This window comes from Mustela putorius, unplaced genomic scaffold (genome assembly GCF_011764305.1).
Source record: "Mustela putorius furo isolate JIRA1106 unplaced genomic scaffold, ASM1176430v1.1 tig00003875_pilon_pilon_pilon, whole genome shotgun sequence".
Lineage (NCBI taxonomy): Eukaryota > Metazoa > Chordata > Mammalia > Carnivora > Mustelidae > Mustela > Mustela putorius.
This window is the reverse complement of record NW_025422026.1, coordinates 3564773-3588460: the sequence shown is the minus strand read 5'-3', so window position 1 is coordinate 3588460 and position 23688 is coordinate 3564773. Positions and strand designations below refer to the sequence as shown.

General features: G+C 44.5%; 1 protein-coding gene across 6 annotated transcripts in view; it reads left to right on the top strand.

Annotated features, from left to right (window-relative positions):
- The window catches only part of SH3GL3 (SH3 domain containing GRB2 like 3, endophilin A3), a 131492-nt gene that overhangs the window by 53047 nt on the left and 54757 nt on the right, over positions 1-23688 (top strand). The window lies entirely within an intron of this gene.

Genomic DNA, 23688 nt, shown 5'->3' with positions numbered 1-23688 from the left:
TGTTCACACTCCTCTGGCTCCCCGGGCCTTAATTTAGTCCCCAGCTTTGATCACCTGTGTGACAGATGGACCAGGAATGAGTTCCAGAGCCAACAGGCAGAGCGCCTGACATCATGCGCAGAGGTGTCACGGGTGATTGTTTGCCTTGGGAGGGCCTGGTTTTAGGGAGCAGGCTGTGGCCCCCGACGGTGGGAGGAGTGAAAGGGGAAAGAGTGAACGCTGACTCAAGTGACCCCTTTTTTTAAATAAGGGACTCCTTGTGTTGAGTTTAACTTAGTTTGAGCACTAATATTATTACTCAAATACACATAAACATAAAAGTTAAGTGTTTACTTATGCTTGTAGCTTTGGGGCAACTGTAAGATCCAAAGTTATTTCAAGTTCAATGCAAATAAAACTGCCCACCCGGTAGAACGCAAATTAACAGCCCCGGGTTAATGTCACGGCGAACGTTGCTTTGCTCAATCGAAATTGGATGTTCTCCACACGGCTTCTCGCACATTTATGAAGTTGTAGCCCGTTAGTCTTTGTTTCAGCTGAACTCTATTCTCTAAGAAGACATCGTTATGTTGAAAGAAGCCTGTCCATCGCAGTAATTGATTGATGTGTCCCCCGTTTTCAGACCCGAATGCAGATGTTCACGGATTCTCGTTTGTGTAAAAATCAAAACAGATGCAGGTGAACCGTAGCATTTACTCGTGTGCGCTCTGTGGGTAAAGGCAAGGTCGTGGCCGTCTGCGGGGAGGGAGGAGGTGGTGTTGTACAGGGGTGTGTGGGAGCCCTCTCCATTCCTGGCAGTGTCCGTTTCATGACCTGGGTATTGTTTCTTGTTTCTGGTTTTTGTTTTTGTTTTCTTTTTTTTCCTATGCTGCTTTCTTTAAGGCATGAAACGTAAGTGTACGGACTGTTGGATTATTATAAATGAACAGTAGTGTGCCTCCGTCAGAGCCAAGAAACAGAACATTGCTAGCACCCCGGAAAGCATGTTCTCTTTCTAGTTAATCCTCCTCTTTCCCCTAAAAGTAACTACGATCCTATCCATGGCAGCAGTCACTTACTTATTTATAGTGGAACTACTAAAGTAGGCAACCCTAAATACTGTAGATTACTTTACCTGTTTTGGAACTTAATGAAGACCAAGTCATGTTGTGTATTTTCTTTTGTGTTTAACTTCTTTTCACCCGATATTTATTTTTTAAGAGCCATCCGTGTTGTTCTGGGTCGATGCACTCCCTTCATTTTTAATTGTCCTACAGAATACAGTCATATGCCACGTGAACCTACAGTTGTTAGGATGCAGTAATTAAGCCAGAGCGCGTGTTTGGAATCAAAGAATTGCAGTTTGGGGTAGCAACCCAAAGAGCGTCCCTCCTTGGAGCAAAGGTCAGGGGTTTTTAAAGCAAAAAGAGAATGTTTGTATGTTGTTTACAAACAATTTTTGATTTGCTCCGGCAGCAAAATAGTTTTGACGGAGGAAAGTTGACTGCTAGGGCTATGGCTAAGCAGAGTCTCTCACTGAAGGAAGTGGCCGGTGTTCTGGCTAAGTCCTTGGGATATTTGCTGTTTTCCCAGGTCAGGAGTTAATGGTTCCCCCAGTAAGGACGTGCACAAGGCCATCCCCTTAATACGTCCCAGCCAGATTTTGAAACCTCTTGGCATAAGCAGCCCCATTTGATTTCATCTGGCACAAACTCTCCCATAGTTCGTTCATCCCTTCTCCTCTTGGTAGATTTCTGGGCGGTTTTCGGTGTTTGGCTGTCACAACGTATGCTGCTGTGAACATTCTCAGACATGTCTTCTAGAGGCTATACCTAAGGGGTGGAATTGCTAGGTCAGACCGTGTACTTTACTAGATGATGCCGCCTTTCTCCAGGATGGTTTCCCGTGGTGGTTTTCATTCTACTTTGTATCTCCCCTGCTTTGAATGAAGTTGAACACCTGTACATGTGTGTCTTAGCCATTTGGATTTCCTTTTTTGTGAAGGGTCTGCTCAAATATTTTGCCCATTTTTCTATTGGATTTTCTTTTTCTTTTTCTTTCTTTTTTTTTTAATCCAAAGGATATATGTTCATTCCGGATCTAAGCTTTTGTCAGTTGTGTATCGATTGTGTTATTACTGCAGACATATTCAAACTCTTAATCATGTCTGTTGATGAATGGAGGTTTTTGGTTTTAATGTAGCCGAGTTTTTTATTTTTCTTCCCCCTCAGTGGTTAGTGCTTTTCTGTATTCTGTTTGAGACGTCTTTCCCTATTCTAGATTACGAAGCTATGTATTTGGTCTTCTAAGGCTTAATAGTTTGTTTTCACACTTAGTAATGCACGTTAGGAGCTACAGAGAGTCTGAAATTTTACACTGCTTGCACGCTAATGAGTTAGCCAGCTCGGGTTCATGAATGCTGGCAGAAGACACAAGCCACTGGGTCAGAGACAGATGACTATATTTCTCTTGGCGATAGCAGGTGTGATAGTTTCAGTATTTTCTGGGGCCGGTGCCCCAAGTCCTGAGTCCCACAGGGCAGACATTAAGAGGGCCAGCAGACTCCTGTACGTGTACTACATCGGTTATAGGGGAGGAACCTGAGCCTAGGGAACCTGAATGTTTTATAATGGGCAGTAAGCCTGCCCAACCTTTGCTCCAGAGGTAGACATTGTCTTCATGATCCTGGACAGTCAATAAACCCATCTGTTTCCCCGGAGAGAGACACTGTACCTTCTGGGACTGGTCGTCATCTGAACACCGTTGAAAAGATAGCCTTGAATAAGAGAGTAGAACCTCTGGTTGCAAGACTCCCAGAAACATGAGAGACCCAGGGGGAGATCTCATGACAGTGGAGCCCACCTGTTACAAAATTGTGTGTCCCGAGGAGAAAGCGGCTTCATTTTCCACACTGGTACAGTTATCCCTGCACCAGGGGCTGGGAAAGTGGCTGACGCTGTCTTCCCAGGGTCAGGTGCCAGGGGGTCGGGCACTGGGGTTCCTGCCGCAGAGGTGGGAGGGCTGATGGGCGCTGCTGGACCCTCTGGAGGAAGGGCTGACGGGACTCTGTGGATGGTGGGAGGCATCACCTTCTTCATCAGATCCTAAAATGCATTATTGTCCACACAGAGCAAAAGCAGACATTTAAAATTGGCTTGTTCAGTATTCAGTATGAAGCTGCCTTTAGCATCTGAAAGTTGAGTTGACGGACTGTGGGCCCGGAGTTCTCTGCCTGTCCGGCTGGCCTCTTTGTGAGGTTTTAGTTTCTTGTTACTGATACTCGTTCTTTCCTTTCCAGTCTGAAAGTCAGCCTCGCTGGCAGAGTGTATGGTAGCCAACTTGCCAGGTTTGTGCCATGGAAAGTGCTATTTTGTGAGCAAAACACAGAATCTGTCACAGAATTAAACACACTATAGGGCAAAGGGACTATGTATCATAACTCACGGTGCAGATGGGACCCAGAAACCACGCCAGACATTCCCGGTGAGAGGGATTTCTGATTCTGCAGGGGTTCAAGTCTGGAGGAACCAGCATGGAGCTGGCATAATCCTGAGAGTGGTGACTAGTGGGAGCAGCTGTTTCCCAGGGGGCAGAGGGGATGGGGACAGAGGGAAGAGGTGCTGGTACAAAGCTGCGTGGTCAGAGGAGAAGCACCCGTGGGTCATGATCACCCGCAGGGGCGGTTGGAGCTGGGATGCCAGGTGCCTGCACTCTGGGTGCCAAGAGCGGGAGCCGGAGCTTCTCCTGGGGCTGGCAGGGCGCTGCAGGAGCCCATCCCGTCTACAGGCAGACAGCCCTACAGACTCCGAGCAGACGACTGTTCAGACGGGGACATCCGACAGCAACGTGAAGACCGTAATGCCCATCTCATTGCGAGATCCAGGCACCGTGGCCTGTGGGTCCTTTTGGGGTGATGGCCGGGCTCTCTGGTCTGTCCACATGAAGTCGTGGCTCCCGGCAGGGGCTGGGTCCTTGCCGCGGCCAGTGGAGGCTAGGGTGGGAGCAGGGCTTGGGTCTGATTATTTTCAAAGGCAAGTGGAACTGGTTTGAGATTTTTGTGCGCTTTTGAGGCCACAGCTAGGAGTCCTAACATGTGAGGTCTTGTTCGCGCCCCTCTGCCGATCACCTGGGTAGCGGGTGCCGTCTGGGAAAGGCGTCAAGGGAAGGACAGGTACGGGGCATGTCGGGCTCGACCTCCGGGGGCAGCTGGGTGTGTGCATCTGGAGCTCAGGAGACTGATTCGGGGCTAGAGAGAAGACGTTGAGTGCTTGATGGGAAGTGAAGCTTTGAGAGTGTCCGGAATTTTCCAGGAGAGTGAGAAGAGATGAGGGAAAAGCTGAAACCAGAGCCCGTAGGAGCTTGTAGAGGCAAGAGGGGCCATCCTAACAGAAAGCTCTTCTCGAACCTTTCATCTTGGCTGTTACTTACTCGAATGGTCACAGAAAGCACCTGCCACAACCATGCTGTAAGTTGAAAGCTCAAACCCCGAAGTGTTGCTGTAGGGACGGTCTCCCTCAAACCACATCTGCCACAAGCGCGGTGCTGCCAGTACACCCCACAGCATGTCCCCTCCCTGCATGACTGGAGTGGGGGGTGGGGTGGGTACAGGTGTGTGTGTGGGGGGCGGGGGTAGCATCGCTCGTGCTCTGTGCTCCCACGAGTCTGACCACCCTAATTTGCCTCTAGAATTGAGTTTGAGTCACAGATTTTCCTCTCTTGCTTTGTCATTACGGTTTTTTTTTTTTTTTTTTTAAAGAAAGCAAAATTTTTAAACTTTCTAAGTCAATCTCCGTTTGGCCAAGGAGAGGCAGGATATTTGTGCCAGCTCCAGTCTGCTTGGGGATCACAGAATCAGGGTCTCTTTCTGAGTTGGGGTATCCAAGCAAACCAGCGTGGCCACAGGAAGATGACTGGGAAAACTGTTTTTTTTTATTATTATTTTTTTTTATTTTATTTTTGTCTTTTTTTGTTGTTTGTTTTGTTTTTTTAAAGCTTAACTCCCTTTTCCCATAAATCAGAGATGTTTCGCATTTTGAGAAGAGCTGATAGACCCATGTATGAAGTTACACGGCGAGATACAGGGGTGATGTCTGTGTCGTGAACAGGCTTTCATTTTGGCGAAGGACTCTTCACTGACACCTTTAAATCAGCTTCTGAAGTGAATGTACAATGTGTTTGGAATGACGAAAACCACATTTACACACAGGTTTTCAGGAGCACAACCCAGAGAGGAAGGGCAGTTGTCTGATGTTGACCTCTTTTCTCTTATCAGCATCTCAGAATAGACCGGCCCTGCATCTTTTTTGTTGTTGTTGTTACGGCGCCTTTGCAACCCCATCAGTGGCGGCTCACTTGATTTTTTTTTTAGCCTTTTAGCCTTGAGCTGAAACATGACGTGGTGGAAACCCACGAGTATTTTCAGGTGCCTGTCCTTGGAAGAGTGTGGAAGGGCAGGGCTGGGAGGGAGGCTTTGCAGGGAGGTGGGGGTGGGCGCCCAGGGGAAGAGGGGAGCATCTGGGGCAGAGCCGGGAAGAGGGTTCCTGAACGGCGTACCCCAGGCATTTGCCTGAGCCCGTTCTTCCGCGGGGCTGCCCCGTGATGGGGGCGGATCTGGAGCCATTCCCAGCAGCACTGAGTTTTCTAACCTGAATTCTGGAGTTATGACCGAGCTGACATTCTGCGTTTGGGGAGCTTTTAGGAAATCCCGTAAATGTCCTGGTCTTCCTCTCTACACGCAGACCCAACCTTGGTTTAGGCATCTGGTGTGGCCTCAAGTACTTGTAACTTTATTTTGTTTTGTTTCGGCCATTCCTCTTCTCATGTCTCATTGGCCTCAAGCCTCCAGAAACCACGGAATGTGAAGTTGGAGAGGATTCTCCTCCCTGATGCGCGGGAGCCCTGCGCTGCTGAAAGCAGCAGAGACCCCCAGAGATACCAGAACCTTCTAGCTGTGAGGGTCCTGGTTGGTGCTGACCGGTGTTAAATTTAACCCAACAGCAAAGGCCCGAGGGCGTGGCCAAGGCCACAGAAAGCAATTGTACTACACAGACGACTTCTCGGCCTGTTGGGGTGATTTACTGAAGTGTGGCTCCTCTTAGGGTCCTGGAGGCGTGTGGGGTTGGGGTGGTGAGAGCTGGGGTGGATCACAGGAACCATTAGGGGGCCTGCAGGGGCCTCTGGGGCCCCAGAAGTTTTTATTTGCAGGGGCCTGAATCAGCCTTTTCCCCCCAAAGCTTCAACACACAGAACTTGCTCACCCATTGACTGTTTTCTTAAAAACAACAACAAAAAAAGAGAAAATCTAAGTTCTGTGTTCTTTGTTGTTTTGCTGTGAGCGATGTATCTTCCCGTTTCCCGAGAGAAATCATGTACATTCATCATGCTTCCCACCTGTGACTTTCTGTTCAGCTGTTTTATTTTTAGAGGAGGAGTTTAAAAAAAAAAAAAATCCCATATAACTCGTTTACAGAGATCCAGATAAAATCGCAAGTTACCATTTTCGTGTTTTTTTTTCCTTGTCCCCCCCCCCCCCCCCCCCCCCCCCCGGAGGATACTGAAGCGACAGGTTTGCTTTCCTTCAGTTGAGAGTCAGGATTTTCTTTTCTTATCATCTAGCAACTGGGTGATGAGATGCTTTCTTTCGAAGGTCTTTGGGCCGGGAGACCATGGTTTTGAGGCATTATGGTTATTTCCTTGCTATCATTCAGGGCCCAGTTCTCCGGGACTTTTACTGGAGAAAAGTGTCACTCGTAGAAATTCAAATGAGATCCTTAATGTGCCCTTCAGTATGTTTTTGGGGAGCAGTCTGTGGTCAGGGGCCCTCTGTTCGGTATGCCCCCTTCGGGTGCTGGCGATCCCACAAGGAGTAGGACAGGCCCAGCGCTGCTTCTGGGCCACCGCAGAGGGCTGACACGTCACAGTCTTCAGTGCAGGGTGATGAGGGCTGTGGGAGCACTTCCCCACAGGAGGGGGTTCCCCCAGCCCCCAGCTGGGTCTCAGAGCCACAGGCCTGCTGGGTCCGAGGACCAGCCAAGAGGGTTGTTGGCTTCGCACAGGATAGAAATCAAACGAGTAGAGAGGACGTGAGAACAGAGTTGACCGAAGCCGTCGGGAGAGCGCGGATCGAGACAGAGCCTCTGGGAGGCTCAGAAAGACCAGAAGAGCGAGTCTCAGCTCTGCTTGGGGCCTGGGGTTTTTACTGAGGATTGGGGTGCCTGGTGCACGCGGCTGCTCAGACATCCAGGAACAGAGACGAGTGTTTGGCTGTTGTCCATGATCCCTCATACCCTGAAGCCAGGGTCTCGGGGAGTGGGTGGTCTTGGAACAGTGTTGTTCCTGATGAGTCTGCCTGGTCACTCCTCAGATAGCACCTGTTGTTGTGTTAGAAGATTCCAAAGCTCCTCCTTGACCTTTGCAAGAAGGACCTTGCCTTCCGTGTTCTGTCAAGTACGTACAAGGCAGAGGGGCAGGTCCTAGCAACAGCAGCGCAGGAAAAGGAACAACAGAACCAGATTTGTATGGGATCCCTTTACTTTCCTTGTTCCTCAGGAGGCAGGCTGAGCGCGCCGTGACCCTTGAGCTGTGCCTCGGAGGGCAGCTGGGACGAATCTTCCTTGCAGGCAGGAAAGAACAAAGTGCTCCTGTGTGACTCAGAGTTCAGGAGTAGAGGAGTGTGGGGGGTGCGCATGGGTTTGGCAGTGAATGAGGCCAGAGAGAGCTAGACGGCAGCCAGGTCGTGGTGGGCACGGCGCTCTGGTGTGGGAGTATGGGCTTTCTGCTAAAGGCAACAGCCTGGGGGGGGTGACACTTTGTGGTTGGTGTTTTGAATATCTCAGAGGAGGAATCAGAGCCCATTCAGGGGGGCTGTTAGAGCAGTTTGTGGGTGAGATGGCGGTGGCATGACTGAGGGTGCCCTCGTGGGGCTGGAGGGACAGAAACGCACTCGAGAGTTGTTTGGGATGTAGGGGGGACAGGAACAGGCAGCTGGTTATGTGGTGGGGCTGGGGGAGGATACATGAGGGACCACCGAGGGGGAAGACAGACCGGTGGCATCTCCACTCACTTTTACTTACATGAGACGCATGTGTGTGCGCACACACACACACACACACGCATGTGTCTGGGTTTCTGGGAGTCCCTTAGGATTTCTATAAGGTCTTCAACAACTTCCAGGTTCCAGACTTCCTCGACTGGGTGCGTGGTGCTTCCTCCACCAATGGAGAAAGGAGTAGAGGCCAAGGAGGAGATGTGACGAGTGAAGTGATGGGTTCGTTCATTTTTATTTTTATTTTATTTTATTTTTTTAAGATTTTATTTATTTATTTGACAGAGAGAGATCACAAGTAGGCAGAGAGGCAGGCAGAGAGAGAGAGAGAGAGGAAACAGGCTCCCTGCTGAGCAGAGAGCCCGATGCGGGACTCGATCCCAGGACCCTGAGATCATGACCTGAGCCGAAGGCAGCGGCTTAACCCACTGAGCCACCCAGGCGCCCATCATTCATTTTTAAATTGTGTGGTTGGGGTGTCCTTGGGGAGCCCGGAGACAGAGTCCAGCAGGCAACTGGGGTGTGAAAATAATTGACGTTTAGGAGAGCGGTTTGGGCTGGAGGGTACAGATTCCCATCAGCAGCATGTATAGGTGGGTGCATACATCATGGGGATTGATTAAATCACTGGGGACAGATCACGCAGGGCCAGAGAGAGGGTCAAGATGGTGACCGTGCTGGAACACAGTGAGGTCACAAAGGTCAGGAAGGAGTGTCTGGGGAGTCAGGGGAGAATGCTGAGGCCACGGAGGCCACGGGAGGGGATACTTGTCTTTTCCTTTTTAAGGTTTTATTTATTTGAGAGGGAGAGAGAGGAGCAGAGGGAGAGGGACAAGCAGACTCCACACGAGTGCAGAGCCCGACGTGGGGGCCTGATCCCACCACCCGGACATCATGACCGGAGTTGAAATCAGGAGTCGGATGCTTAACCGACGGAGCCGCCCGGCGCCCCAAAAAGGGCTACTTTCGAGCAAGGGATGGTCAGTAGCGTCAGAATGCTGAAGGAGGCCACGTGAGCTCAGAGCTGAGATTGATTTTATTCTGGCGGATTTAGAAGTTGAAAGGTCCCCGAGGAGCACAGTTTAATTGGAAGCAGACTATAAATTGTGTCAGTTAGGAGTGAGCGTGGCTGCAAGTCACTGTGGCACGTCCAGGTCTGGATTTCTCTCGTTCCCCAAGCGCGGAGCCCAGGGCGGGGCTGCTGGGGCTGTTGAGCAGCTTGGGAAAGTCTCTGCCGTTTCCTTGGTCTCTGCTGGTTTCTGCAGCCGCAGACGTCACGGGTCACATTCCAGGTAGGAGGAAGGAAGAGCGTCAGCTTTCTGTCCCGTGACATATCATTGTGTATCACCTTTATGCCGCAGTTACCCAGAAACCCCCACCCCAGGGGCTTCTGCTCGGTCTCGCTGGCTCTCATGGGTCACCCAGTCAGTTGTGGTCGTGGGAGCAGAGGACGGCACTGGCACTGGTGGCCTAGTTAGCCTTTGGCTGGTCTGGGCGTGTGGCCACCTTGAGCGACACTCGGGTACCACTAGCGAGGTGGGGGAGGCTGTCCCGAGTGGGCAGCTGGCAGGGTGGCGCTGACCCTAGGGGGTGGGATGTGAACGGGCAGTGGGGAGACGCGGCTGGTCTGTGCGGAGGCCCTTGAAGAAGCTGGTCCGAGAAGTGAGGGGAAGGGAACCAGAGGGGAACGTGGGGAGATTGTGCGAGGTCCCGTGTGAGGATGGGAAGGGCGTGAGTCCTGTCGATCTTGATTCCGCCAGGGGTCTTCACAGCCTGGCCGATGCCCAGTGAGCTCGGAGACGGGGTAGGGCTGGGCGGCAGGCAGCCCAAGGCCATCTGGGAGGGTGTGCGCTCCGATTGTCCTCCCTGAGGCTCCTTCCCAGAGCCGCTGGCCTTCCGTCTGTGGTGGGAGGAGGGGACAGTGGGACAGGGGAGTTTCTGGTGGCTTCTTTGACGATGCAGGTGGCTCTTGCTGGTCCCTGACGGGTGCTCAGAGCTGACGCCCTCACTGGGGCCTCATCTGCTCCTGGGCCTCTCTGGTTGGTATTGGCTTGTCCCCCACAATGAATGCACTTATTTTTTTATTTTTTAACTGTTGGTGGCACTAACCCTCTTTTTGAAGATCCTCTTGGGGGAGGGTCCCTATAATACCACAGGCCCCTCTTTGGGCCCCAGGGTTTGCTGGCCCTTGATCTGCCCTGAGTTTGGGGCTGCCTTACTTCCCAGGACAATGTATCTCTTCTGTTCTCTCTCTCCCTCGTGTCGGTGTAGGGCACGGGACTCTGGACCTCTGCTTCTGTCCATAGGTTCTTCAAAATTCATAAACTAGTTGACCCAGTATTGCAACTCGGGGGCTCCGTGAAGACCAAGAAAAACCAACAGGGAAAAGCCACTTGACTTTATAAAGGAGCAATTAATGTTTTCCCTGAAGATGAAGAGTAGTAAAAATGAATGTCAGAAAAGCTCCTTCCCTCAGACTTTTCTCGGCAACAGTAAATGCCAGAAAATACTGTAACTTGCTGTCTTCCGAGTATTGGGGAGGGAATAGACTGACATCCAAATGTTCTATGTAGCTTGGTACCCAGGGGGCAGTCCACTTTTTTATCTGTTGAATGGCTGAATGCAAAGGTCTCTACTTGGAGTGGATGCAGAGAAACACATGTAGCTTGTTACTTTTATAAACAGAAACATGCCCATGCCTGTGTGTGTGCGTGTACACTTGTGTGTGTGTGTGTGTGTGTGTGTGTGTGTGTGCACACGCATGTGTGGGTGTCTAAACTTAGGAAAAAGATGGAGAGAATCGTCCCAGACTGTTGAGTGAATGTATCAGGAAGTAGGGGGAACTTGGCTTCTTAATTCTCGTTAAGTCAGATTTTAATAAGACTTGATCACGTTTTACATTTTGTATTTCTCATTTTTTCAATTTTATAAAATACCGTCTACATGAAAAACAGGAACTATCATTGATCAAGGCTTGGTTATACAGTTTTAAAATTCAAAGCTTTGGGTTCCCGCTTATTCATTAAAACAACAACAACAACAACACAGATGTACCATTTGTGCTAGAACTCTCTTTAGACTGCTATTTAGACTGGTTTTATTGGTAAATCTTAGGAATAAAGGATTCTGAGCATCAGCTTCCTCCCTCCTTTCGAAGGTGAAGGAATTTTCCTCCGAGCACAGGATGGCTTGAGGAGGATGAAGTATGTTTTTCCAGCCAGACTGTTTCATGTGGTACAAAATGTATTCTTTGATTTGATTTTATAATTCCCTTCAAGGGCTGTTTGACACTGTCCTTGTGAGGTTTTTGCCTACTTAGGTCAGTGAAAAGGGACCATAACAAAACAAATCAAAACAAAGGAAGAAAGGAAAAGAGAAACTTCCTCCCCTAGTCCCAGGGGAATCCTGGCTTCCCGTGTGGGTCTGTCTGTGGTCTGGACCCCATGCACAGAGTCCCAGAAAGAGAGTGACCTTGGTGATCAATTACATTCCCCAAAGACTCTGCCTTAACCATGCAGGGCCTTCCACAACGAATATTCTAAAGAACCACATTTTGCTCTGAAAGAGATCAGTCGCCACGAATACAGGCTAGAATCAAACTTTTGAAAAGGTTAGACTCATGGAGTCCTACAACTGATGATCGTTGGATTGGGCATACATGTGGACATACTTTTAAAGAAACATAATGAAATTTATGGGGAAAAATGTCAATCTCATCCAACAACCCTAATTGAAAATGGCCAAAGAAATACAAAACTGTCATCAGTGCTAGAAACTAGAGAAGTCCTCTACCCCTATGTCACCAACTTGAAGGAAATTCTGCCCAGTAGAGTGCAAACTGTCTCCTTGGCCAAATGATAGATACCACTTCTGAGAAAGTAAGTAGAAGAGATTCTACTAGACTAAAAAGTTAGAGGCTGTCACTGAGGCTGAGTCCTCTTAGCTCCATGCCTAGGCTGAGCGGAGTCAGCCTCAGCGATAGCCTCTAATTTCTAGGCGTGTTGCTGAGAGGAGTCAGTCTTTGCATATACGGGGAACATTTACTCCAGTTGGGACCCCTCTCCCCCTGGTGGGTTCACAGTTCAGAATCAGCCCCTGTAGGAAGCCCGAAGTCATGCCTGGCCTGAGGACACAGGCCTTCCTGATAGAGTGGGTGGGGTACTCAGAAGGTGGGTGATCCTGGCCACACTTAGCCAAAATGGGGTTGGGCCAAACTTCTTTCTACTTCCCATATCCTGTTGGGTTTTGGTACGGATTCTGGGACACATTTCCTTGACTCTGGCTTCATATTCAAAGCAGTTCACCTTCAGCTTTATCTATCCTATGTTCACCCTTTTTTATTGAGTTTTTTGTTTGTTTTTGCTCTTTTCTGATTTGCTCCTTTTTCATTGGAGCCTTTTCTTGTTTTCTGCGTATAGTATCTTCTCCAATGTATCTGTGGGAGTTAATGAGAAGTCTTAGAAGTTCCTCTGTACACCTTCATCACCTCTGTTTCCTTTGGGTCATTTAATTTATTTATTAAAGATTTTTATTTTTTTATTTGATCGAGAGGTAGGGGAGCATAAGTAGGCAAAGTGGCAGGCAGAGGAAGAGGAAGCAGGCTCTCCGCTGAGCAGGGAGCCTGACATGGGGCTCGATCCCAGGATCCCGAGATCATGACCTGAGTCGAAGGCAGCCACCCAACTGACTGAGCCACCCAGTGTCCCCTCCTTTGGGTCATTTTAAAGTTTCCACTTTGACATATTCCCTCATGTTCCCAGTTTTCCTTTAACTGATTCCTGGCCATCAGTTGGTAAGAATGAAGGACAAGGTCAAACACTTAGGTAGTTGGCTTAGGTTTTGTCTATTTGTCTAACAGTCTTCTTTTATTACTGGAAGGACTGAGTTTTGGGTGGGTGTGGTGCCCAGTGGGCTTTATACCAAGGTGAGGCCATAAGACACCAGGCAGGAAGGCTGGGAAGAAGGCTTTTACTTTGGAAATGGGGGACTTTCACTTGCATCTCTCAGGCCCTCATACCCACTTTGGAGCCCACTGATTAGAGCAGTCCCCTCTCTAGATTGTAGGTGCAGGACAAACACGCTAGCTTCCCGTTTTCCAGTGGTAATATTAATGGTTACTGTTTAATGAGACACTGACTTAACAGTGTCTGATGCTGTTCTAAATGTTTCCCATTCATTAACCCTGATGAGGCAGTTACTGTTGCTGTTTGATCCATACTTCACTGATGAGGAGTTGGAGGCAGAGAGTTTCACTAATTTGCCTGCAGTTACCACTCTAGTTAGCAGTAGGACGGGGATTCGAACCAAGATGGCGCAGGGATGAGGCTGGAGGGGCCCCATTGATCCTTATTGCTTTCTGTACAGTTCTTTTAGCAGATCTCCTGATGATTTCCTAGGGGCTTGCTCCATTCTTTTTATGTTTACTCTGTTTAGACTTGGAATTTCTCTGTACAGTAACCCCTCCCCCCATCTGCACTTTCGCTTTCTGGGTTTTGATTACCCGTGGTTTGCTCTCCATGATTTTAGTGACCCGTCAGTTCAGTTATCTGCGGTCAGCCATGGTCCTGGAGCAGATGGTCCTCCTTCTGTCATATTGTCAGAAGGTCAATAATAGCTTCAGTGCTACGTCACCGTGCCTACATCCTTCACCTCATGTCATCTCCTCATGTTGGCACTGTGTCATCTCACGTCATCACAAGAAGGGTGAGCGTAGAACAGTAAGATATTTTGAGACAGAAGACCACAGTCACATAACTTTCATGACAGTGTATTGTAATAGTTCTATTTTATTATTATTGATCTTACTGTGCCTACTTTATAAATTACATTTTATCATGGGTATATTCATATACGAAAAAACAGTCTATATGAGGTTTGGTACTTTCCACGGTTTCAGGCATCCACTGGGGGTCTCAGAATGTATCCCTGTGGATAAGCGAAGACTAATGCATGAACTTACAACTTGGGAGCAGTTTCCTATCATGTACGGATTGACCTGCTGTTTGCTTAGCTCTCTGATCCCATCTGGTTTCTGTCTTCTAGGAATTTCTTGCCATTTATGATCTGCTGCTGTCACCTTTTTTGCTTCTCAGTCCTGTTATGTGTCTGTCATATGCTTCTCTCTATATATATGTTGTGTTTACAAGTTTATTTAAAGGTGTTTGGTACAGTGGAGGGGAAGATGTGTATATTCAGTCCACCATCTTGATTCGATGTCTGTGATCCTTTCTATGTATATTATCTCCTGACTACCTCTTGGTGAAATTAATTGATTTCTTTATTCTGCTGCTATAATAATTAAACTTGAAGTAGCATTTAGGGTGCAGAGGACAGAGTCATCATGTAATAGCCCCCTGGGGCTTTTTGTTTTAGGAATTCTATATGGTTTAGTCTGACTCTATTGCACAGAGACCGCCAGATGTGGATAGTCAGACGTGAATGTTACTTCTGCTATTCAGATGGAAGAGGAAGAAACAGGCCAGCACTGTTTGTTAAACTTCCTTAGGGATAAATAAATCATGATAAATATGATGTGTGCACATGCTGAAAACATTGAATGCAGAGTTTATGGGAGGGGTGGTTAAACACTTTGAACTAAAACATAGCTCAGTAGTGATGGGTCTTAACGTTATAACATCTATTATAACAAAGTGACGCACTGCTGTAGCCAGTTCTAGATCCTGTAGCCAATCTAGAACACATTCCTATAGTCAGTTCTAGATTTCTGTAGCCAGATCTAGATCTAGCATCCCAGAAAGCTCTCTTGTACCGTAAATTCAAGGTAACTACTACATTTTGATCACCAGGGATTAGTTTTTCCTGTATTCAAATTTTATGTGAATAAAATAGTACCAGATGTTCCTCTTTATTTTTGAACTTTATATAATCAGAATCATACAGCATGATGAACTTCTTCAGTGTTTCATCTGAAATCTGCCCATGTGTATTTCCTACATGGGACAGGAGCACTTCTTCCTTTTTAATTGTGATATAGAATTGCGTTATAGAAATAGCTGTAATCTATTTACTCTATTGTTAATCGACATTTAGTTTTTGGTTAATATGAGTAATGTTGCTTGTATATGGATTTTGGTTACATACATGGAATTTCTTCTGGGTCTTTACCTAGGAGTGGAATGAATGAGTCATAGAGTATAGCTTTTTATATATTCAATTATTGTGGATTCTGCCAGACTGTTTTCCCAAGTCATAGTACCAATGTAAAACCTGCCAAAAGTGTATGAGTGTTTCCATTGCTCCATTAACCCTTGGAGAAAGTTGCATTATTGTTGTTATACAATAATTTTAGTCTCTGTGATAGTGATGAGATCTCATCTCATTGTGGTTTAATGTATGTTTCCATGATGATGATGAAATGAAAATATTTTGTATGTTTATTGCCCATTTGGATATCTCTGTTTGTGAAGCTGCCTCTATATAGTTTTTGCCTGTGCTAAAATATACTTAGTATGCTGCCTTCCTCTTAATGGCTTGTAAGGATTCTTCTTAATATCTGAGTGATATTTGAATTTCAATGTGAAATGATACTTGAATTTCAATGTAAATTTCAATACACTCAGGTGAGGGTATAGAAAATATCTTTTTCTACTCTATATAGAACTTGATTTTTCACTCTCTTAGTCTTATTTTTAATGAGGCCCAAGATATCAGTCTTTTTCTTCATGTTGGGGAATTTTTAATAATGGTGGGGAATTGGTTGAGCTATCTCCTCTCTCAAGGTAATGTTATCTTGTAGATTCTCTAAGCTTTTATATTTTGTGTTTATTTGAAGATCAATGAGGAATTTTTATTTATTCTTTTAAATGGGTTCCACATGAACCCAATGTGGGGCTTGAACTCACAACCCTAAGAGCAAGACCTGAGTTGAGATCAAGAGTCAGATGCTTAACTGACTGAGTCACCCAGGTGCCCCAGGAATTGTTTTTGATGTATGGTGTGAGGTACGGGTCCTAAATTATTCTGAAGAGTAAAGCGATCCTGAAAGGTGAGAGTTTGAGAACTGGTGATTTCGAGCTCTAAAATTCCCTTTAAGGAACAGTTTTAGCTACATCCCACAAGTTCAAATGTATTTATGCATTTGGTATTGCTCACTTGTAGGTATTTCTTAATCTCTCTGGAAACTGCATATTTGATTCAGGTTATTTAGATATATATTTTCAAATATTCAAATAATTTGGAAAATTTTTCAGATACTGATTTCTGTATTAATCTCACTGTGGTCAGAGAACATGCTCTGATTGAAATTGTTGGAGACATGCCTCATGATTCAGGGCATGGTCTGTTTTAGTAAATGATCCATGTCTACTTGAAAACCATTGTTGTTCTGTCCTGTTTGCTGGAGTGTTCTCCATGTGTAAATTAGATTGTTCAAGTCAAGTCACTGTACTGATTTATTTATTTTTTTGGTCTGTTTTATTTCCTACTGAGAGAGCTGTATTGAAAAATTGAAATATTTGGAATTATTTATTTCTAGTTTTATAAGATTTTTCCTTTATACATTTTAAGGCTGTGCTGTGAAGTGCATACAAATTTAGGATGTTTATTAATTTTGAATTGACCTTTTGTCATTCTTTATGTCCTTCTTCTACCAATGTTTTTGTTCTGCAAGTATATTTTACATCTTAGTATTAGCTTCTCAAGAGTTTTTGTTGTAGAAATAAGTTTGTCCAATGTCTCTTTTCTGTTTATTTTCCTATCCTATCATATTTAATGTGCATCTCTTATAGGCAGAAAATAATATAGTTTAATATTTTATAATCTTGGCTGATGCTTTTGATTCTTTGGTTGAAATATTTAGTCCATGTCTGTGTGTACGTGTATGTAATTATTTATTTAAGATTATTTATTTATTTATTTGAGAGAGAGATTGAGAGAACAAGTGGGAGGAGGGGCAGAGGGAGAGGTAGACTCCCTGAAGAACAGGGTTCCCACTGTGGGACTTGATCCTGGGACCCTAGGATCATGATCTGAGCCAAAGGCAGACGCTTCACCAAATGAGCCACTCGGGCACCCTAGTTCATGCACACTTAAAGTAATTACAGATATTTTTGCATTTAAATCTGCTATATTATTTTTTATTTGTCGTATTCTTGTTTCTTCTCCTTCTTTTACTGTCTTTTGAATGAATCATTTTTATTATTCCATTTTCTTCTCCAGCATTTTGCTTGTTATATATTTATGATTATTTAAAGAGCAACTCTAGAGATTACAACCTGCATTTTTATGTGGTGGAGTCTTTCTTAAATTAGTACTTTAAAACATCCAAGCAATAAAAGACCCATTAACAATTTATTGCTACCTCTTTAGTGGTGACTTCTGTGCCATTGTGTTCATGTTTCAAAATTTTACATATATTTAAAACCTCACAAGATACTGTTTTAAGCTGTCAGTATTCATTTAGATTTCTCTTTCTGGTTCTCTTCATTTCCTACTGTATTTCCCAATTTCCATCTGGGATGTTTTTCTTTTATTTCAAGAACTCCCTTTAGTGCTTCTTTTGGTGTGTGTGTCTGTCAATGAAAAATTCTCCCAATTCTTTCCTCTGAATATTTTTAAAATTTTGCCTTCCTTTATGAAGGGTGTATTCACTGAGAATGGAATTTTAGGTTGGCAGATAATTTCTATCAGCATTAAAAGTTGTGATTTTTATTGTCTTGTAGCTGTGCTGTGATTTCTTTCTTTTTTTTTTTAAGATTGATTTATTTGACAGAGATCACAAGTAGGCAGGGTTGGGGGGGAGCAGGCTCCCCGCTGAGCAGAGAGCCCAATGCAGGGCTCGATCCCAGGACCCTGAGATCATGACCTGAGAAGAAGGCAAAGGCTAAACCCCTTGAGCAACCCAGGGGCCCCTGTGCTGTGATTTCTGTAGCATTGTCAGCTCACAATCTTTTTGTTGCTTTTTTGGTGTATTTTTTTCTTTAAGTTTTTCCATCTTCAGTCTTCAACAAAAGACTTGTTCCAAGTATGTGTTTCTTCATATTTATCCTGCTTGAGATTCACAGAAGAGCTTTAATTTGTGGTTTGGTGTCTTTTGACTATATTGAGCAATTCTTGTCCATCATCTCTTCAAATATTGCTTCTTTTCAATTTCTCTGTCCCCTCCTTCTGGAACTGTAAAATACACTTATGTTAGGTGTTTCTACTGCGTCTTTTATGTTTGTAATGTCTTTTTTGTGCGTGTGTTTTTAGTCGTCTTTCTCATTATGTTTCAACCTACTTTCCAGTGCTTTATCTTCCACTGTCCATATACTCTCTTTTCAGTGTCTAATTGTTATTAAATCTAGCTGTTGAATTCTGAATTTCCATTACTGCATTTTTCTTCTACCCATTTCCATTTTTACTCTTCTAGAATGTTTTCTGGTAGAATTTAACTTTGTCTTCTATTTTTTTGAACATAGGTAATCATAATTATCATGAAGATAATTTCCTTTTTAAAAAAAGATTTTATTTATTTGTGAGTGAGCATGAACGGAGGGGAGGGCCAGAGACAGAGGGAGAAGCAGTTTCCCCGTGGAGCAGAGAGCCCAGTGTGGGGTTCCAACCCGGGACCCTGAAACCATGACCTGAACCAAGGCAGATAGATGCTTAATTGACTAAGCCACCCAGGCGCCCCAATTTTGAAGATAATTTCTAATGTCAATTTGGGATTACATATTAGATTTTTTTTTTTTTTAATTTAGTTTGGGGACACCTGGCTGGCTCAGTTGCTAAAGCATGTGACTCAATCTTAGAGTTTACTTCAAATCCCACGTTGGGCATAGAGCTTACTTTTAAAAAAGTAAATAAATTTAGTTTCAATTTTTTGTTGTTGTTCAGTCTCCTGGTATACCAGATGCTTTCTAAAAAATTATTATTTTACTGACATCTGGGTGATGTTATCTTCCTCCAGGGAGGATTTAGTTTTACTCCGACAACAATGAGGGGAAAGGGAGTCCTGTACTCCAGTTTTGTCTCTTGGTGACTGGGATACTGCAGAACTCTCCACCTCAATGTTCGGCCTTCTAGCAGCCTCTTCACACTGGTATCTTAGCATCTCGCCTCGCATGTACGCAGCTGAGGAATCATCAGAAGCCTCGAGAGGAAATGGCACATAACGTGTTATAGTCACTGCTTTATGTTCCTGGGATTTTGGCCTCTTCTGTCTCAGTTTCCTTGGTTACAGTGCACTCTGGTTTTCCCCTCCCCAGTCCAAGGGGACTTCTGCAAGTTCTTGCTGATGCTTTCTGCTCAGCCTTTACGTCCTGTGTTGTCAGGCAGACATTTTTCTCCAAAGAGCAAAAGCAGCTGTAAATGCATGGCTCTCTCGGTGCGTCGTCGTCCTCTTCATGATTTTGGCTTCTCAGATCCTGACTGCCTGGGTTGCTTTCGGAAGGCTTCAGAGATTTTTTTTTTTAACTTAAATTTTGAAATAACTTGAGACTCAGAAAAGTCGCAAAACTAGTACAGAGAGCTCACTTCTACCCTTTCCTCATCTTCCCCTGATGTTAATGACTTAAAATAACCTTACTTGTTTGTATTTGTAATTGCACATTGCCCTATTTTCCAGGGCTGACAAAGCAGAGTAGGACTGCTAATAGGTTGGGGCGGGAGGGGGAGGGGGAGAGAGAACTCAGGGAGCCAATGGGGGTGACATTTTGGTGCAGGACTTCTCCAAGTAGACTTCTCAGAAATCTAAGATTTTTTCCTTGTATGAGACATCTCCCATGACCAGGTAAGGGTGGGAAATTCTACCTCTCATAGGCAGCCCCTTGGAAAGCCACAATGCCATTTCCTCATTGAAGTCTCTGAAAATGTTTTGGTAAAGAAATCTCCCTATTTGGTTAATCCCAGTATTTCCAGTTTGTATGGCCAAGGAGCTATTCATTTGGGCAGTCTGCATTTCGTGGCACACTGGTTAGAGGATACTATTCTGGAGCCCTTCCTAATTTACCCTTGCTTTTCTACATTTTTTCCTAGGTTCAGACTCTCTGGCCATTTAATTTCTTGCTTCATTAAAGGGAAGAAGGTGGAGAAGCCAAGGTTTCTTTGAAAACAGATTATTTGCCCAAGAAGAAGGCCAAGGCTGTGTTAACTTTTCCCACTCAGCCTCCCCCTCCCCCTGCTGGGTCTGGCTGAAAAGCAAGGCAAAACCTTTATTTCCCAGATAAATTTCTTTTATATCAGTGTTCCCTGTGGTCTTTGAAAATGCTCCTTTTGTTTTCCTGTTCCTGGCAAAATTAGAGGATGGCAAGTAGGCTTCTGTCTCTGACCATAGGACCAGGGCACCCCAGAGATGCCTAGTTTGCTGCGTGGTCTTTTTCACAGGGCGGGGTGTGGGCGTGGACTGTGGGAACCACGCGGATTGGCCCCAGGTGTGTGTTTCACATTCGTATCTCCTGTCTGGCGAGCCCAGGTCGGACACTGCTGTTTGTGATGGGGCAGATGACTAGGCGAGGGCAGCTGGCATATGACGTCGAAGAAGGTAGCCGGCAGAGTTTCAGAGTGAAATTTTGACACCTTTCCCCCAGTCCACCCCTTCACGTGGATGTCCCTTAGGATTTCCTAGTGGATGGTCCCTGCCCGCTCTCAGGTGCCTGTCCCGAGTGTTGTCCTGGGGCCACTCGGGTGATCTTCCTGGCTGAAGGACAGACCTGATCATACCACTCACCTGCTTGAACGTCTCCACTGCTTGAAGGATTAAGTTCAGCCTCAGGTTCTGGCCCCTGCCCCTGTGCTTGGGTGTTCATTTTCCTATCAGTTATCCATTTGGATCACTGCGCTCTCTCCTTAATGCCCTCCTATCCTAAGTAATGAAATGCCACTTCTTTTCTGGTCTCCTGGGTGCTGTCCATGTAGCCTTCTAGGCCCTGTTCTAGAACATTCTTGGCCCCTCCTCATCTGTATGATTTGCTTCCTTCCATCCGAGCTCTAATAGCAAATTCTGCATCTGTGTTTTGGGTGAGTACTTACCATATCCTGGCCATCGACTTCTGCTTCTCAGTGGGCCCACAAGCGTGTGGCGTGACCTCGGTATCTCTGGCATATGGATGTAGTCAGCGGACTTCCAGATACTTAGGGAATTAGACTGAATGACGTTGTGTCACTAATGTTTGAAATATTAAGTTGAAGTGACTTTTCATGTGGGTGAATTTAAGGTAATTCATTGATTTCTATATATCGTTCTTGCCACATCCCACACAGGTTTTGATGGATACTATTTTTATTGTTAAATTTTTAAAAATTAATTTCTTTTAGGGCTTCTTTTATCATTCATTGTCAATTAGGACCAAATTCAAAAATTTTATACTGACTTATTTATTTTTATTATTGATTTCTAATTGAATGGCATGGTGGTAAAATTAAAAAAAAATGTTCTATATAGTGTTGGCTGATTTTGTGACCTAGTAAGTGGTCAGTTTTTCTAATGTTCTGTTTTTACATTTTTCTCTTTATTGGCTGGAAGGGCAGGTATATATGTTCTTATTTGATCAAGGTTGGTCTTCCAGATCACTTATATTCCTTCCAAGATTTTTTTTTTTTAATTCACATTTGGGCCGTCAGTTTTCTGATACATTTGTATTGAAATCTGCTATGATTGTGGACTTCTTTTATTTCTTTTCTTTTCGTTCGTTCTTTCTTTTCTTTTCTTTTCTTTTTTTTTTTTTTTTTTGCTTTATTACTAGTTTTTTGAAGCTATGCTATTAGGTGGGTCATTATTGTAACAGAATTTTGGTGGCTTTCTCCTTTTATTATTAGATCTGTTCTCTGTACTTACTAGTGCTTTGCCTTAAAGTCTTTTTTTGTCTGATGCTGTTGTTACCAACTTATTTTTAATCAGCATTTTCCTAGTAGTTATAACTTATCTACTACTCATTTTCAGTTATATTTTATGTGTGTCTCATAGAGGCCACATGTAGCTGGATTTAAAAAATCTGGGGCACCTGGCTGGTTCAGTCGGTAGGCACATGACTCCTGATCTAGGGGTCGTGAGTTCAAGCCCCACGTTGGGTGGAGAGATTACTAAAAAAAAAATAAAAAATAAAAAATAATCCACTTTATTTATCCTTTAACGTGTTGAATTTAATCATTTACATGGACAATAGTTACTGAAGTATTTGGATTTATTACCGTCTTATATTGTGGTTTCCATTTTGTAATCCCCTTTGTTCTGTGCCCCGCCGCCCCCACCGTGCCAAACTTCTTTTCTTGTTTTGTTTTGTTTGGATTGGAAAACAGCGGTTTTCCAACCAACGCACTGGTGTGTAAACTATGTTATAACACGAATAGTACTGTATGTATGTTATTGTTTTATGCTTTTAGTAGTTACGATTAATTATGTAACACAGATTCTCACTTATAGTTTTGACAGTGTTTAAAGTGATGTCCATTTCCCACTTCCTCCTGAACATAAAGGAACCTTACTGTGCTCAGAATATCCGCTGGGCCCCCTCCCCCTCCCATCTTATTACTGCTTATGGTTATAACATTACCCTTTTGTGAACTCACAGACTTGTTTTTGCTTGTTTGTTTTTAGTCTGCGGTTGTATATACCACCATCGTGAATCAGTTTCTGTTCTCACTATTGTTTCTTGCAGTTCATACCTTCCGTCATGGATCAACTTTTATCTCTTTGGTGAAGTACGTTAACATTACTCTTATTAGAAACAAATGGTCTGTCTGAATAGGTCTTTGTTTTGTTTACTTTTTAAATAACAGTTGAGGGAGACACAAAATCCTAGGTTTTCACATTTCTTAGCACGTTGATACTGATCTTCCATTGCCTCCTGGAATCTGGTGTTGCTGAAGAGAAATCTGCTGTGAATCCAATTGTGGCTTTATTCCCCCTGTGGGAGTTTTAGAATTGTTTATTCTCGAAATCTTGACGTGCAAATTAATATGTACCTTGCTTAGCATTTGAGTATACGTCCAAACTGTGGACTCACGCCTTCTTTCAGTTGTGTAAACAACAACAACAACAACAACAACAAAACCACAAGAACAACAACAAAAAAACCCAGCAGAGCTTATTAACTCTTAAAATACTGAGTCTCTTATAGTCTATCCTTTTTTCTGGAGTCCGTATCTGATAGATCTTATTCTCTAAACTGATATTTCATATATTTTCTTTAAAAAAAAGATCTTTTCCTTTGAAATTTTTTGTTCTCTCCATACATTCTTTAGTGATATTTTGTGGTTTACCAGTTTTCTCTCTGGTTGTGTCCAGTCTGGACTTTATCCCATTTATTGAATTTTTTGTTTTCATGATTATTGTTTTTGGTTTCCAAGATTTCTAATTTTTAATAGCAATTTGTACAATTTCCCTTCTGTGTAATTGCTTTCTCTTCCTTAGTAGACATTGTTTCTTCATTTATCATGTTGATGACATCATTAGCATACACACAAGCTTTCTGTCATATTGTTTCATGGTGTTCACTGGACGTGAATTCACGTCATGATCTATGATTTTGTTGGCTTTCTTACTTGGTGTTAGATTTAGCCTTATGCCCTAGAATTTAGATTTCTGTGCTTAATTTTTACTGGGGAGGGTGTCTTTTTGTTACTCTTATCCCGTCTTTGCTCACTTCTCTCTGGTGGTTGTGAGGTCTTCTGCCTGGCTTCCCATGGAAGTGTGGTTTCTGGTCTCTGGTGATATTGGTGGTACCTTG